Source organism: Mustela nigripes, chromosome X (assembly GCF_022355385.1).
Source record: "Mustela nigripes isolate SB6536 chromosome X, MUSNIG.SB6536, whole genome shotgun sequence".
NCBI classification, from domain to species: domain Eukaryota; kingdom Metazoa; phylum Chordata; class Mammalia; order Carnivora; family Mustelidae; genus Mustela; species Mustela nigripes.
In genome coordinates, this window is record NC_081575.1 from 59,669,044 (window position 1) to 59,677,904 (window position 8,861).

Consider the following 8,861-nt stretch of genomic DNA (forward strand, 5'->3'; position numbering starts at 1 on the left):
TAGCTAACATATGGAATTAGCCTAAACACCCATTGCTTTCAATGGGTATTTAAAATGTGATGTATGTATAAAATGGTATATTATTCAGCCTTAAAATTAAGGAAATCATAACATTTAGGCCAAAATTGGTCATCTGGAAGACATTATGCTAAGTGAAATAAGCCAGACACAAAAGTACAAATACTACATAATTTTACTCATAAGAATATAAAATATTCACACTCATAGAACAAGAGAATAGAATGATAGTTGCCAGAATCTGGGAAAAGGGGATATAGTAAGTACATATTAGTAGAAGGGTAAACAATTTCAGTTTGTAGCATGAGTAGGTCCTAGAGATTTACTGTACAGCATAATGCCTATAGTTAATAAAACTGTATTGCATATTTCAAAATTTGCTCTAAAGACAGATCTCGTATAAAGTGTCCTTTTTAAATAATAATAATAATAATAATAATAATAATAATAATAATAATGGGGAAAGGACACTTGGATATGGTGGATATATCATAGATTGTGGTAATGGTTTCATAGATATATATTTATCGCCAAGCTAAACAGGCTGTATACATTAAATACATACAACTTTTTATGTCAGTCATAGTTGACTGACTGATGGATTGATTGAGTGATTGTAGGTGATAAAGCTTTATTGATGGCAGTAAAATCTCAATTATTCAGGAAAATTTATGTGGGCCCTGAGAACAGGTTACAATGTGTATTGAGGCAGCAGAAATATCATGCACACAATAGACAAATTTGCTCTTTCTCAAATGTTAAATGTTCTTCCTGAACCTGTAGTAACAGCAACACTTGTGGAGCAAACACATGAGAAGAGAAAGCTTCAGCTGCATGTCTGTGGGCTGAGATCGCCGTGAAATATCCCAAGCTCAAATCTCTTTCACACTGCTTCCATTCTCATATATTAAATTTCCAGATACCTTTTTAATTTAGTATTTTTAAATAAAAAAATGATATTGACTTGATTCGTGTGTATACTGAAATGCTAAAGGACAAGTCCTTTTTCAGGATCCCTGCTCCACAGGGAGTTTGCTTCTCCTTCTGCCCCTCCTCCCACTCGTTCTCTCAGTCTCTCTCTCTCTCTTTCTCCCCATCCCTCAAATAAAATAAATGAAATCTTTTTTTTTAAATGCCACTCTTATTTATTGTGTGTCTGGGTATTCTGTCCATCTATTTAATTGGAGTGTTAGTGTCCCATACTATTATGATATTAATATTGATTAGTTCCTTTACATTTGCTATTAACTCCTTTGTTTATTTGGTGGTCCCATGTTGATTGCACAAATATTTATGACAGTTATATTTTCTTTTTTGGATTATCCCCTATATATAGTGCCCTTCTTTGCCTCTTGTTGAAGTCTTTGTTTTAAAGTCCATTTTGGGGGCACCAGGGTGGCTCCATGGGTTTTGTATCTGATTCTTGACTTCAGCTCAGGTCCAGATCTCAGAGTTGTGAGATGATCTCCATGTTGAGCTCTATGCTAGGCGAGGAGTCCGCTTGGGATTTTCTCTTTCTCTTCTACTCTTCCACTCCCCAACCTTCTCTCTCCCTTCCAAAAATAATTAATAAAGTCTATTTTGTCTGGGGAGAAAAAAGGGTCTATTTTGTCTGATGGAACTATTGCTATTGTGGCATTCTTCAACATCCATCTGTATGATAAATATTTCTCCATCTCCTCCCTTGCAATCTACAGGTAAATTCTGATATGAAATATGCCCCTTGTAGGCAGCTTATAGACTGGTTTTGCTTTTTATCCAATCCAACACGCTAAGTTTTTTGATTGGGTCATTAATCTATTTACATTCAAAGTAATTATTGTGAGAATCCTAGACGGCTTAGTTAAGTGTCTGCTTTTGCCTCAGGTCATGATCCCAGGGTGCTGGGATCAAGTCCCTCACTGGGCTCCTTGCTTAGCAGGGAGCCTGCTCCTCCCTCTGTCTGTTGCTCCCTCTGCCTCAGTTCTCCCTGCTTATTCTCTCTCTCTCTCTCTCTCTCTCTCTCTTTCTCTCTGACAGATAAATAAAATATTAAAGAGTAATTATTAAGATATATGTATTTATTGCCATTCTGTAACTTGGTTTGTAGTTTTTTGCTTTTTTTTCTAATGTTTTTCTTGTTTCCTTCATGGTTTCTTGGTTTTCTTTAGCAATATACTTGAACACCTCTCTATTTTTTACATATATGTTACTCTTTTTTTGATTTATGGTTTCCATTGGGCTTATCTATAAAATCTTCTGTATACACCAGTCTATATTAAGCTGATGGCCACTTATTTCTGAACTCATTTCTTACTCGTCTTCCTTCTACATTTCAAATACTTAGTATCATATATTATATCCTTTATTTTATAAATCCCTTGACTGATTTCTACAGGAAATACTTATTTTTTAAATCTTTTTGTGCCTTTTACTTTTCATTATCTGACTTAATGGTCTTTTCTTTCCACTCAAGTGTCTCCTTTAATATTTCTTGCATGGCTGGTTTAGTTGTCATGAACTCCTTTAGCTTTTGTTTGAGAAACTCTATCTCTCCTTCTTTTAAGAATGATAGCTTTGCTCGACAGAATATTCTTGACTGCAATTTTTTTCCTTTCAGCACTTTGAATATATCATGCCACATTCTTCAAGCCTGAAAAATCTCTGCTGAAAAATTAGCTGATAGGCTTATGAGGTTTTATTTTAAGGTACCAGTCTTCTTTTCTCTTGTAACATTTACATATTTTTTAATATTTTATTTATTTATTTGACAGACATCACGAGTAGGCTGAGAAGCAGGCAGAGAGAGAAGAGGAAGCAGGTTCCCTGCTAAGCAGAGAGCCCTAAATGGGCTCAATCCCAGGACCCTGGGATCATAACTTGAGCCAAAGGCAGAGGCTTTACTCACAAGCCACCCAGGCACCCCTACAGATTTTTATCACTAGACTTTACCATGTTAATTACTATGTGTTTTGGCATGGAGCTCCTTGGATTGAACTTGTTGGATGGTCTGTTTCCCTCCCTATTTTGGGATGTTTTTAGCTTTTATTTCTTCAAATACATTTTCTGTCCTATTCTATTTCTTCCTTCTGATATTCCTAAAACCAGAATATTAGTTCTTAAGAATTTTTTTAAATTATTTATTTGACAGATTGAGAGAGAGAGGAAATACAAGCAGGGAGAATGGGAGACAGAGAAGGAGGCTTCCCACTGAGCAAGGAACATGATGTGGGGCTCAATCCCAGGATTCTGGGATCACCACCTGAGCCAAAGGCAGATGCTTAACAACCAAACCACCCAGAAGCCCCAAAGAGAATGTTATTGAAGAAGTCACTGAGTACTCTAAGTCTATTCTCATTGTACAGTATTTGTTTGTCTCTCATCTGTTCAGCTTGTTTTCTTCACATTACTCTATTCTCCAAGTCACTAATACATTCCTCTGCTTCCTTTAGCCTACTATTTATTCCATTTATTGTATTTTTAATTTCATATTTTGAGTTATTCATCTTGTCAATAACCTCAATATGTTATTCTTTATCTCTTTTTCAAGGATCTCACTGATGTCCTCCAACATCCAGTGACTATCCTTATGACCATTACTTTAGATTCTCGATCAGATGTACTCTTTATCTCTGATTTGCTTAGATCTCCTGTCATGATTTTGTCATGTTCTTTCATTTGAGACACATTCCTTTTTCTCATTATTTTGTCTACCTCTCTGTGTCTATTTTTGTGTGTTAAGGAACTCAGCTACTTCCTCTGCTCTGAAAAGTAGTTGCTTTATGAAGAAAGGTCTTGTAGTGCCCTGCAGTGCTGTGTCCATTGTTCACGGGAACCTAGCACTTGAGAAGACTCTCCTATATGCATAGCTTGCATCCTGCTATTGTGTTTGAGTAGATTCCCCTTTTAGTCCAGACTGCACTGACTCGGTGACTGTTAAGGGCTGTGCTTCCTCTCTGTGGTATTAGTGAGGCATAAGCAGGTTGGTTCTGAGTTGGTGTGATGGTGGGAGGGCTTGGGGGACAGGACAGCAGTATTAGCAAAATTTGCACTTAGTCACTAGTCCTAGGCTGGATTCCCCAAAGCATGGTGGTGGCCAGGGGCATATAATGCATGAGAGCCAATGGCCAGGGACAAGTCTCATAGTTGAAATGGTGATCAGGGACATGCAATGACTTGATGTGGCATGTAGCATCTGTGCACATAAAGCATGAGTGGCTAGTCCTAGGTCAATTCCCCAAAGAATGGAGGCAGCTGTAGTATAGCAGAAGCAGTGGGTAGGGACTGGGTAGAGAATGGGGTGGCTGGGTGTGCAAACTGTTTGAGTCTGACTGGCTGGAGCATCTGCTGCATTAACTACATGTGTGCTAAATACAGGGTGGAAGCCAGTAGGCTTGGAGTGTTCTAAGTTCTAAGTCAGTTCTAAGGAGAACTTGTAGGTACAACACACTCTTGACAGGATGTGTAGTAAGTATCTTTGCAATGTCTGGGGGCATGCATCCTCTGTGTGCATGGGAGCTGGGTGAGGCATGCACAGTGTTAGCAAAAATTTGCACTGAGCCAGTAGACTTAGATGAAATTTCCATAAGCCCTGTGGCAGCTGAGGCATGTCACAAATTAGAGAAAGCACCAGTGGCCAGGGCCTTGTCACATTTTGGGGCATGGCACCTGGGTGTAGATAAAGGTGGCTGTGGGCTTGTAACAACTGCACATAGGGCAATTGGGCTGGGTATGCATCAGTATATATATATATATATATAGAGAGAGAGAGAGAGAGGGAGAGAGAGAGAGAGCCCAAAGTAGAGGCCAGAGGCACAGAGTGAGTGAGTTCTCAGAACTTGTGGGCAAGCCACACTGCTGGCAAGTCAAGTAGCAACTGTCTGTGCTGTGCAGCTTCTCTGTTTTTTTATACTGGTGGGAGAGGGAGGGAAAATAGTGCTTGCAAGCTCCATTTTTCCTGGAGACCCCACAAGAGGCTCCTAAATCTGTATAAATAGATCTCCCTATTAGCCCCAGGCATTGTGCAAACTATTAATTCTGTTGCCTCTCTGTGGGCTGTTGTCTCATTAAGGGCAGGGACTTAGCTATCATTTGCCCTCTGGCTTGTCCAGTGCTGTGTTAGCTGAATTTCAAAGTTTAAGGCTTCAGGTCCAACTGGTTATACAAACTCACAAAATTCAACCATTCTGGTTTTCAAGGCCAGATGTTACAGGGATTCATTCTCCCCATGTGGGCTCCCTGGTGCTTTCCACTCTTGATGCCTATAACTCCGTCCCTCCTATGAGCAATTCCCCACCACAATTTCTGTCATTTCTAACCTCTCTGATGTGGTTTCTTCTCTAAATGTATTTGTGGAGTTTGTTCTCCCAGTCCTCAGATTACTTTCTGCTTTGTTTACATGGATGTCAGTGATATCTAGTTGTAAACATGGGACAGGGTGAACTTATTGTCTTACCACCATCTTCCACTTATTTAAGTGGTTTTAAAAACAGAATTCTACATGTAGCAAAACTAGCCTTCAAAACTGAAGGAGACATTAAGAGATTCCATGCTAAACAAAAGCTGAGGAAATTTATTAGTAGTAGATCTACCTTATAAGAAATGCTAGAAAGAGTCTTTTGGGCTGAAATGAAAAGACATTAGACAGTAACTAGAAGCCATGGAAAGAAATACATGATTCCAGCACAGGTAATAACATAGATAAATATAAAAAACAGTATTGTTATACTTTTTGTTTACAACATCTTTTTTGTTTCCTTTATAATTTGGAAATAATTTATAAAAATAACTAAAACTCGGTGTTAGAGGGAGGTGCAAGATGGCAGAGAAGTAGGAGACCCTGTTTCAACCAGTCCCCTAAAGTGAGCTAATTATTCAGAACACTCTGAACTTCCATGAAATCAGCCTAAGAAGTAAGATTACACACTTCTGGATCTCTACGGAGAGAGAAGACATCAGTGGAGAGGTAAAGCAGAGTGGGAACACTTGGACTGATATCAGAGGATAAACAGAAGTGGGAGGGAGCCAACAGAAATGACCCATTGGAAAGTAACATGCCAATACAAAAGAGTCCTGTGACTGGGGACCAGCTTTAATTTGGAGTCTGGTTAAAAGCATTCAAAAAGACCAAAAGATATTAAGGGGAAACTGGTGGAATCAGGTGGTCACATGCATGAACCTAAGCCAACGGTCCCAGGACAGTCACTGCTGGTGACCACCCATGCCAGAGAGAGTCCAGCAGTGCTCCAGTCTATGATTCCTGAGCTGGTGGCTTTCTGATGCTTGCATGACCATTTGGGCTGGGTGCACTCCCACCTACACTTGAGAGATCACAGTGTGAGTGCAGCTGGAGGTCTCTAGGTCAGCAGCCTTCCACAACCTGTGCAACTGTGGGGTCTAAGAGCACCCAGCCAGTGCCTGAGAGAACCTGGCATGGACCCCAGGCGGGGTCCCTCAGCCCACAGCCTTCTACAACCTGTGTGGCTGCTGGGTGTGAGTGCATCTGGCCTGGGCCTGGACACCACACAGAAGTCTCAGCAACAGCAGCCACCAGAATCAGGCTCCCCGGGCCAATATCACTCACAGTTTTAGTGGTATAGGGATGCAGAGACAAAGGGGGGGCCTCAGGAGACCACTGGGACAGTGTCTGGGGGTGCATACCACCCGTGGGAGGTTGCAGTGTTCAGCAGAGTTTGCAGAGGGGGCGTCTGTGTGTTCTGAACCACCAAGAGGGGAGCAGTCTGATGCTTCTCTCTGAGGCAGAGGTCTGGGTTCAGACAGTTTACTTTCCACAAAAACTCCAAAAAGCCACAAAACACCACCAAAGAACAAAAACCTCCATAAAACAAAAGCCTGAAAAACTGGTTTCCGAAGACCCCAGCCCCTTGATAGGGGGCAAGGTGACTCAGCCCAAGCAAGACGGACTGAAAAACAATGTAGCAGGCCCCTCTCCCAGAAGATAAGCCAAAAGAACAAGCTGACAACCACCACAGGGTCGCCCTAAAAATGTAAAACCCTAACATTAGGGGAAAACAATATATTAAGCTAATGGTATTGACCACAAACCTGTATAATTCATAGATACAATTTTTCTTTCTTTTTTTTTTATTTCATTCTCATGATTCTTGTTCTTTTATTTTTTTTAACCTACTTACCATTACAACTACAGGCTTAATACAACATATTCCATAATAACTTTTTAACTTGAACTCTTTTCATACATATACCTGTGTTTCTTTTTCCTTTTTTAAAATATACATATAGATACAAGCTTCAAGATAGTCCTTTTTCCCTATTCAATACTACCTCTACATATAAACCAGTATTAATTTCTCTGTACTTGTGGAAAGTTGGGTCCTTTAACAAAGATAACAAGATACACCCAGGAAAAACTGAAATAACCCTCCTCACCCACATCAAGGGTTTAAAACCACCCTCCCATGTTACTCTTCTGTTAGTGTTTCTGTGTATTTGTTTTTCCTCTGGTGCCATACAAATCTTATTCTTGGGGTTAATTTTGGCTAGGTTTTACTTTCTTTTTTTTCCCCTTTTTACATTTGTTGGTCTTTCTGTTTGTTCATTTTTGTTTATGTACCTTATAAATCTTACTTTGGGGGCTCATTTTGGCTGGGTTACCTCATTTTGTTTTTCTCTTTCTCTCTCTTTTTTTTTCTTTCCTTTTGGTGGTGACTTCTGATTGCTCAGAAACATTCCAAAATGCAACTTGCCTGGATCACGGTTGATATATTCAGCTATACATTCCCTCACCACCTCTCACCAAAATGACTAGGATGAGGAACACCCAACATAGGAAAAATTCAGATTACATAAGCCAGCTGTTAATCAAAATAGAGTCATATTGATATGAATGTGTTAGTTGTAGTGTATCTTCACATTCCACTCTCAATAACAGACCACACAAGTAGAAATCAATAAATAAACAAGATCTTTGAGTAATACACTGGACCACATGGACCTCATAGATATATAAAGAACATTCCACTCTAAAACAACAGAATACTCATTGTTCTAGAGTACACATGGAGTTTTCTCCAGAATAGACCATATATTGGGTCATAAGTCAGGGTTCAACCAATGCCAAAAGGTTGAGATTATTCCCTGCATATTCCAGACCACAATGCTTTGAGACTGGAGCTCAACAACAAGAAAAAGCATGGAAGGAATTAAAACACTTGAAAGCTACAGGTCATCATGCTCAAGAATGCTTGGATCAACCAGGAAATCAAAGAACTTAAACAATTCATGTCTAAAACCAATGGGATACAGCAATGAAGGTCATAAGGGGGAAATTCATAGCCATCCAAGCCTCACTCAAAAAAATTGAAAAATCCTAAGTCACCAACTCTCTTTATACCTTAAATAACTGGAAAATCAACAACAAATTAAGCCAACCCCTCACACAAGAAGAGAAACAATTGAGAATAGAGCAGAGATCAATGAGTTAGAAACTAGAGATACAGTAAAATACATCAATGAAATTAGAAGCTTTGATAGAATTAATAAGATTGATAAGCCACTGGCCAAACTAATCCAAAAGAAAAGGGAAAGGAACCAAATTACTGAAATTATGAATGAAAGGGGAGAGATCATGACTAATACCAAGGAAATAGAAAAAAAAATCATCAGAAAATATTATCAACAGATGTATGCCAATAAGTTAAGCAACCTAGATGAAATGGATGTATTCCTAGAAACTTATAAACATCCAAGACTGAAACTAGAAGAAATTGACAACCCAAATAGACCAAAGTCTAGTAACAAGATTGAAGCAGTGATAAAAACTAACAAACAAAACAAACAAACAAAATCCTTCCCAGAAAACAAGAGCCCAAGACCTAACAGAT